Source organism: Anarhichas minor, unplaced genomic scaffold, assembly GCF_050575085.1.
Source record: "Anarhichas minor isolate MPS153535 unplaced genomic scaffold, ASM5057508v1 ptg000008l, whole genome shotgun sequence".
In the NCBI taxonomy this organism is placed as follows: Eukaryota; Metazoa; Chordata; class Actinopteri; order Perciformes; family Anarhichadidae; genus Anarhichas; species Anarhichas minor.
Window position 1 is genome coordinate 1,360,174 of NW_027466454.1, and position 9,537 is coordinate 1,369,710.

At 38.1% G+C, this 9,537-nt stretch overlaps 1 long non-coding RNA gene across 1 annotated transcript; it reads left to right on the plus strand.

Moving 5' to 3' along the window:
- The first annotated feature begins 264 nt into the window (after window positions 1–264).
- Window positions 265–1,463, plus strand: LOC142945862 (uncharacterized). Its single transcript, XR_012952949.1, has 2 exons — window positions 265–692; window positions 946–1,463. It is a non-coding gene; the product is annotated as an uncharacterized LOC142945862 (long non-coding RNA).
- Window positions 1,464–9,537: the final 8,074 nt, after the last annotated feature.

Here is a 9,537-nt window from a genome sequence, read left to right on the forward strand (position 1 = left end):
TTCTCTTTGACTCTTCCAGCTTTGAGTCACTCAGCAGTGATTGTCAGAGCTACCTGCACAAACAAACGACCCGCATTTAGTTTGACAGTCTGTTATGTTACTAAGGCCCTGTCCACATTACTCCGGTTTTACTCCGTATTTGCTACGTTTACACTGAGCGGCCACACTACGCCGGAGTTTTGGAGCACCCTAAACGGAGGAATCTGAAAACTCCGCCGAGGTTGGAGGTATTTGAGAACTCCGGGGTTGCGTTTGCGTGTGGACGGTGGGATACGGATGTGCTTAGAAAAAATTACGCCCACACCCGTGTTCGCTACTGGATTGGTTCTTGGCAACCATGACGTCTCCGTCCCTGATTCGTCACACTCACTATCACGTGACCCGTACCCGGAAGAAAACAAACTGGGCTACCAGCGATTCATTTCAACATGGATAGCTAATTGCAAGCGTTGCTGCTAGCACAACAGCTACATGATGTTGCTGCTAGCACAACAGCTAGCAGCAGCTAGCAGCTGTTGTGCAGTAAAAGTCTGCATTTCTGTGGAGGTAGCAGCTGTTATTGGAGTGATTAGCGAGCGGCGTGACCGTCATCAGCCCTATGGAGCAGCTCGTTGTTTTTAGATTCTAATGACAAGACACGCTGCACTAACGTTTTACTTCTTCCGTTTGGTAGCCTTGAGAGACCTTAGTCTGTAAGTATGTATTTATGAAGCATGAAAAGATGTACGTAGATATATTCTATTCGCGTGTTTAGTATAACATTTGTGTTGTATTAAATGCTAATCGTGGTTAGCATTTCTCCATTGGCAGTAATGTTAAAATTAGCTTAGAAGCTAGCTAGGCGGACATGTTACATGCTGGCTATATCATGGATTATTGTTTTGTATTCATGTAATGTGTATAGGGACAGTTTGTAAAGCCATATTTCATATTGTGTTTCCACAGTTTTACAAATAAGAAAGATTCACACTGAAGTCTTGAAACTCTTCTATGGATTCCATGGTCTTTATTTCACGGATCTACTGTTAGCGATCTGCTAAGCTTTCCTGCACGAAGCAAGAGCAGAATAGAGTGAGAGACATGTGTTGACTACATTGATGGACCCATATTCTAGTAAACGTTTACGTGTAAGTGTTGATTTTAAAGTAAATTTGATGTGAGAGAGAGAGAGATAGACCCGCACCGCTGTAATGCTAATCGCGGTTAGCATTTCTCCATTGGCGGTAATGTTAAAATTAGCTTAGAAGCTAGCTAGGCGGACATGATGTTCAGAGCTACTAGTGAGAACAGACATCAACAACACGGAGGAAACGAATGAGAGACCACATTGATGGACCCATAATCTAGTAAACGTTTACGTGTAAGTGTTGATGTTAAAGTAAATTTGATGTGAGAGAGAGAGAGAGAGAGCGAGAGACCCGCAGCTCTGTAACTACGTCTGAAAAATAAAACTTCTAAAACTTTCCACGAACTGTGTCTGTTTGAGTTTATAGAGGGAGATTTTAGAGGAAGATCTTAAGTATCAAATACAACCTTTCATTATTAAAGACTACTTTATTACTCTGTCGTATTTTTTTTTTTTAACTAAGCAAGCAATCCACTTCCTGTTTACACCGTCACGCGCATGCCCAGTGTACGTTAATGGTCACGTGCTGTCCGCCTTCGAAGGCTGCCGTGTGGACGCAGATCAACTCGAGAATGATGCTGAAACTCCCGTGTGGACGGAGATCGTTTCTATTTGACAAATCTGCATCCAAGGAGAAACGGAGTAATGTGGACAGGGCCTAACACTGAAGCGCGTTCACACACATTCAGTTTTTTGTCGATTTTTACAGGCTTACAGTTATGATTGTATTCGGAGGTACACTCAAAATATTTGAGGCTTAAGACCTGGCAAAATGACCTGGCTATGCCATTAGTCGACACAGGAAATTCCGTTTAACTGGTGCACTTAGTGTCTGATGGTCACAGAAATGCATGGCCGCATCAACCACAGTCCTGCCAGTACCCTCGACGTGTGTGAAGATAGGAGGGCCCGATCAATGCTGCTTGCAGCTTTAATATTTATATTGTTGCTTAATAAATACAAATTAATTGTTCCCTGTGTGACTCGGTTTTCTTTGTCCTGTACGTGGAAACTGTTCATCTGTTACTATGACTACATATTTAATTGCTTCATATTTCACTTTGAGCATTTCGATGTTTAAAAGACGTTTAAAAGTGGTTCAAAAGTGAGTTTTTTTCTCCGATTATTTGAAGGAGTTGATTAAACGTTTAGACAATATTTCACCGGGATTTGAAATGTTGACTTTCAACTGAGAATTGTTTATGTGGTTTCTTTGTAAACCTCTAAAATTAACATATGTAATTATTAGCACAATGTAGAGAGTTAGAACTTTAGATTTGCAAATCCTGTTGAAATCTGGTCTAAACATGAACGTTCAATAAACGGCTTCAAATAGTTGGTGAAAAACATTCACTTTTGAACCAATTTTAAATGTCTTTTCAACAGGGGCCATAGTCGTCTTTTAAACATCTTTTCAACGGAAAAATGCTCGCTGGGAAGTTAAGTATTTTTACTAAACGTTGACTTCTAGACACGAACAACAGTCTTGTTTGTTTCACCGGTATATCCACCCCAACCACCTCCATATGCACTACATAAACTGACTTCCTCCTTTGCTCCCGTCATAATTACTACGGCCACTAGAGGTAGCCGCCTAACAAGAAAAGTATATTTGGGCGGTAATAGATCGCTTTAGGGATGGGGTACTTTGGTAGGTCAACCCCGGAATTTAGCATTGCATTAGTTCCCTCGACAAAAAAGCCAATGGGTTTTTTCCGTTGGATATTGGGTTATTGCAGAAAACAAGCTCTGTGACACAAACGTTTATAATTCTTAGCCCTTTTTCACTGCTGTTACGATTTATGAAGCATGAATGCAATTGGCAAAAGTAAAAAGCTAACGTTAGGCAATAAACGAACTACACCACGGCTGACTAGTCGGTGAGATGAAATGTCTCATTTAGCCACTTGTCAGCAACCGTGTTTTTAAGACATCAAAGTAAAAGCTTAAAAGTTCAGGAGAGGGGTATTTACTGATGTATTTTATATCTTAAAACAAAACTTTAAAATCTCTTAAGCTTGTGTTAACCACAGACATTTTTTCAGGCATCTAACCAAAAATCACTTTAAAAAACCCATTGAGAAGTGAACCAGAAGTGCAAAAATGCTGGTTTTAAAACTCATTCCTGCAGCACTCTATATGCTGCTTATTATTTTTGGAGAGGACAGTCTCTATCAGAATGATCACTACTGTTCAATTATTATCATAAGTAACTGCATACAAATGAACATATATTCTCTTCTGAGATCAGCTATAATAGTCTCCTTCAACATATAAATATATAAATATAGTTAGGGTAAGAAGGGATTATACCAACAAACCAATTTACTCTATAATGACAATGATCATTTTATTGATGTGGCACTGAGTAAGAGTTAACAAAGTGATACACAAAAACATGAAAAGAAAAGTTATATAAGAACCAATAAGAACGTACAGGGACATGGTCATTTGGGTGGGATGGTGGTAGAGTCTGATAACATGGATCTGTGTACATTACTGTTCAGTCTTTATACAGCTTAATTAACATTATTTATTTTCAGTAGTTCAACTGTAGTTTTTCCACACCCATATGGAGACAAATAACCAATAGCTAAATCAATTGACGTATGCCCAACACAATGATAAATTAATAATAAATAACATAAATAATAGGTTCAAAACAATACATTTGCAAACATACATCCTACTTCATGGTCAGCATCAATGATATCATAAACACCCAGGTTGTATATTTGTAATCCACAAAAGTACTGCTGTCATACATCTGAATATTAATCATGCAGCACACTAAGAGGACTGATTATCAAATGTATGATGCATGTTCACGAGATGAATCAATCGTGATCACTTATTGAGTTATTCGAACAAACACTCGACTTTTCATTCAGGAGCTATTCCTGTCCTGTGCAAAACAAAAATATTACGTCACATCAGTCGTAAGGAGTGGAGTGAGTCGTTAGTGTTGTTAGTCACTTGAGTCAGGTGAGTCACTAGTCAAGGGACTCTTTTGTCACTCGCTAGTCGTGTGACTCATTAGTTACTCGGAAGTGACTCAAGTCGTCAAATTAACTTTAACTACGCTCTTTTCCTGAACCTAACTAAGAGGCTTTGCTTTATAATAAGTATGTTTGGTACCTTATCTAATTTAAGCATATGAATAAAAATAAGTCAACCTTGACTTTTGGTTTCATCCGAGACACCAACAATGGTCTACTGGGTGAATGTCTCGTGTTTCCACCCATCCGTCCAACCTCCTGCTTGTGATTAGAAATACATTTTTTTACATCAAAAAAATATATAATCTGATGGAAAATATGGATCCTTCGAAATGTAACTGGCAATGCAGTTTTGTTGGAGGGGAACATCATTTTTAAGGAGACGAGGCTACTCATTCTGATCCATCTGAACAACTGACTAAAAACTGAAATCATTTACATGGGAAGCATTCTCAAATCAATGGGATGTAACTTATATGGTCAAAGCTGTCAAACAAGTTTTACTCACTCTTTTTTAAACTGGGGTATTTCTTTACTTTGTTTCTTATGGGAGTGAAAATCCACCAACAGAACTGTCCATTAATATTCTGAGTGATGCCTAATAAGTAGTGAGAACATGTGTTCAGTAACCAGCTCAAATAAAATAGTGAAAAGAAACCAGCCAAATCTGCTTTGAAGCATACAGTGATCATACTGATGACTGCAGAATTCGGAATCTGTCAGAATATCTGTCATTGATGCAGAGTCATTGATGTCATTGCTGAATGTAAATGAAGGAGAATTAGGATTACTGAAGAAAGAGTTTCACAGGTCACCACAGATAACTGAGGTTATCGACCTGAGTTGTACACTTCTGCCTGGTCTTCCAGTTTCCCACAGAGGCTTTTTGGTGAGAGGTTCACAGGCAGCAAACAGAAGTCCATCATGTTCTGAAGGGAGAAGCACAGTTAAGACATTAATTAGACATTAATGTTAACTAGCTCTGCAACCCCTCAGCTATGGTTCAGTCTCACCCCTCTCATTGGTTTTTAATCTTTTTTTAAAATTTAATTAAACATCAACAGGTTTATAGTACATGAGTGATTTGATAGATTAAATGATCAACGTTAATGGTAAATTCACTTGCATTTGTATAGCAAGTCCACTTACCATTACCAAATAAATGTCTTTACAATCAACACTTGAAATCATGAAGGCAATTGCAAATGACAAGGTAGTACAAAATACAAACCATACTTTGGTGTTCCATTTGTACCTCTTAAATACTAAAACCTTGATCTACAGTGCATTCAAGTCATGCTGGCATGGTGCAAATCATTTCCCATATGACAGCACGTCTGCGTAAAAGAAGGCCGTTGTTGTTTTTTTCTTTTTACAAAATGTACAAAACACTAGTCCTCCGACCGCTCAAAGCGCTTTACACTTCATGCCATCATTCACACATTCATACACTGATGACAGGGGATACCATGCAAGGTGCCACCTGCCCATCAGAACGTAATTCATTCACATTCACACCCATTCATACACTTGTGTTGTTATATTTACACACAGCCACAATCCTCAATCATGATCACTTACCGGACATGCTTTACTCATTCTTCTCAGTGCCTTGATCAGCTGTTGGGTGGCATATTGTTTGCAAATACTGGGGTGCAGGGCCTCCAGGGCTTTAATGACGTAATAAGGAGAGGTACAGTTCTGTCCAGAGGGCAGACATAGAAACTTCAGAACACATGAATGCTCACATATCGCCCATTTAGTTGATTGTAGAGCTATTTGATAGCTTGGCTATTGTGTGGCTTTATCTAAAAGACAAACACAGGACTTTCACCCAGCAGACCTCATGTCCTGTGTGAAACCAAGTTAACATTGACTTATATTCCCTTACTTTTGTTACTCAATTTACGTACTTAAAGATGCAAAATACAGGATTGGAATTTCAATTTCCTCTCAATGGCTCTCAACATTTCAGCTCACAGCTAATAGTGCTAAATGCGCTAACAGTGCAAACAATGGCAAAAGTGCTGACAGAGCTAACAGTGCTTAGCTGAGGGGGAACCTCAGTCGGTCGGTATGGAGTTATCAACTGTAACCACCGCATGAACACAATGCAGAGCGGTGGCAATGAGCTAAACAGTGGGGCACAATCACATGCACTAAAAGCACACATGGTCGGCTGGCTATGTCAACAAAGCAAGGAGAAACTGTTTCGTACACACAGAGGGAGAACGACTTTATTCTCTGCTCAGGTAGACTTTACTCCACTATATCTTTATAAAGAAAATAGCTGTTTGCCGCTATATTAATGCCCTTGATATTGAATGTAGCACCTTTAACTAATGCCAGTTATGTAACAAAGGTACATTTTCTTATTTTAACCCAAACCACTATTTTTTAAGATCTTACTGTCGTTCTTATGTGGCGGTTAGTTGTTACAAAATGTTGATACTCAGTAACTGTGTAACTCTTTCATAGCTTACTAAATGAACTGACTAAACGTAGCTTGTTAATATATATTGATGAGTGCTCAGATTGTTCAGAAATCTGCAATCCCATGCCAGTCTATTTGGACAGGTCCCTTCCAGATCAAATGTTTCCTTGTGAAAGTGAATTTATAGATGTCACATTTTTAAAGGTTTTTTCATATGTTTCGAATTGAGTCCAAATCTGACACGGGGGCTTCGCACAACTCTGGCTCTTGCTGGCTGTGTTATATACGGCAGAATATCCTGCTGTTTATATTTGTGAATAAATGTTTTGCAGTTTGAATTTTGAAAACTGCTGGGCATTGGTATGCTTTTAAAATATATTTTAGTGACAATTGCATGTGACAAATAATTGTCTTATGATATTAGAGACCCCACCAAATTTTGCAATTGAGGCTTTCAGGGGGTCTCAAGTGTCAATCAAAGGCCCTGATGACCCCCCTGTATTTCGCACACTGGTTAAAACTCCTAGTTCGCTTGAAACTGGGAAATCAAACAGTGCGGACAGGACTTCTGAGAGGTTTTTATCTGCTTCCAGTCTTTGTGCTAAACTAAACTCTTTGCTGGATGCTGAGAGATTAAGATTTCCATTTTTACATCTGACTTTCTCTGGTAAATTTTCTAAAATGTCAAGACACTAAATACATAGGAAACAAGCTTATAGTAATCACAGTTACAGTGATCAACCTCTCTATGGCTCAAAAAGCTTGGGTCTAAATTTGCTTCTAGTACACTGCAGTGACACAGACACAAAAACTGGTAAAGCCTCACCCCAAGCCGGCCCTTAGTGAGGAAAAGCAAAAGAATTGGGAGTGAGCCAGTAAATAGCAGTGTAATGGTAAGTGTCATGTAATAAATATATACAAGTGTGAATTAGATAATAGGTAAGCTGCATGAAAAATAAAGAAAAACTAAAGAAATCGGTATATAAATTATCTTCTTAAAGTGATCAATCTGAACCAGACATGTGATCACTTTAAGAGGTTTACACTGTACAAATTCAACTCATTTCTCACTTGTATACTCACACACAAAAACACACACTACTTACCACTCCGGACTCGTTGAGGTTCAAACACTTGCAGGTTCCATTCTGAGGAGATAATATAAAGAGATTAGGTCAAAATGTTACCAAACATTAAATCCAGTTCATTCAACCAGCTCCCCTGTCTGAGATGTCTTGTTTGTTGGAATCAATTCCTTCTATAATTAACAATGACACTTTTTAGACTTTTTTTTCAAATTTTAAAAAGCTATAACTTATCTTATTTTAAGAATGAATACACTACAAATGAATTAATATATATGATGTTAAATGCCCATGGCATGGACATGGATCAAGATGGATGAAAGAAAAGCATTATTTGGCTCTGACACACACGTAAGAAAGGATTAGAAACAAAATGCATCTACCAGCCAACAAAGCTATGCAGGAATAAGTCAAATTGATTCAGATGAGATAATAGCAAAGTGAAGAGGAAGTGGTAAAGATGTCATCGTGCTGACAGTGTGTGTGAACACTGCAGAATAGAGCAGTTTTACAAGCATAATACAGAGTGCAATTCCAAAGATGTCTGCATTTTTCCATCACACACATCTTGAAAATAACATTTCAGCTTGTTAGCTAATTCTTCCTAACATTATCCTCGGGTAGAAATGACACTTTCCTGTGTTTTTACAAATACATTCCATTGTATTCATATTTGTGTGGTTTCTTAAGGCAGACTAGTAGACATACATAACAATTTTAATGGGAAAATTATCTGTGCGCTGTTCGCACCCCTTTCCATTTCTTTTTAACACTTACAAAGTCATTGAGCATGACATGGAATGACAGTGTGATTAAAAAATATTTTCTTTAACTAAAACACAACAGCTGTGTTTTATTGGGCTGACTATTTTTCTGTTAAGAATTAATATTTGTGACATTCTAAGATACCACACAAAGCAATTTGCTAGAGAGCGTGCATTAAAGGATCAGTGTCTAGGATGTGATCTAGTGGTAAGGTTGCAGATTGCAACCAGCTAAATACCCCTCTGCTCACCCCTAATATGAAGGACTCCTCCCAAGATAACAAAAAGTTTCAGGTGATTATATGCCATGAATACTATATTCCATTTCTGTTAATATATCCCCCGAAATGCTACACATTGGACCTGCAAGTGAATATTTTCTCACATGCCCTTTCTTCCCAGCAATAAAGGGCAGAATTAAAGATGGACTATGGTTCAAAGTGACAAGAGTCAGTGAAGACTCAGAGGGTCTTCGATTCATGGCATGGCAAAAAGTGAGGAGGTAAAAAAGAGCGAGTGGCAGAGTTACAGAAGCAACAGAAGATGGCAAAGGGACAAAATGCAGAACATCATGGTAGACTTACAGTAATATGAACTGAGCTGCAATTCTCAGAACAGTTCTGTCAATCCAAACAAGAAACACAATTAAAGAAATAACCATCATCATCAGTTTAGTGAAAAGATGTAGTCCCAGCAGCAACAAGTAATAGGCTGCTTGCACATGTTTAATCACTTATCTATAACCTACAACATTATCAGTTTTCCATGTTGCCTATATGACGTGAGTTGCTTAATGAAGTGAGAAGGGTACGTGTAACATGCTTGGAAACAGTCTTCAGTATTTGTCAATGATATTACAAGGGGATCTTTTACCATCCAGCCACTGCTTTTGATTGCTTTAGTCTGGATTCACCACTGACCTTACACACACACACACACACACACACACACACTATACCAAAACATATACACTATATGTATATAAATACAACCTATTATAATCTATACTACTATACTGCACTACTTTATAATATCAAATAAACATCAAGTAAAAATGGAAATAAATAAATCATTACATTTGTGCTGTGATGCAACACCTGTTAATGTAGAGATGTCATTTCTTTTTTTC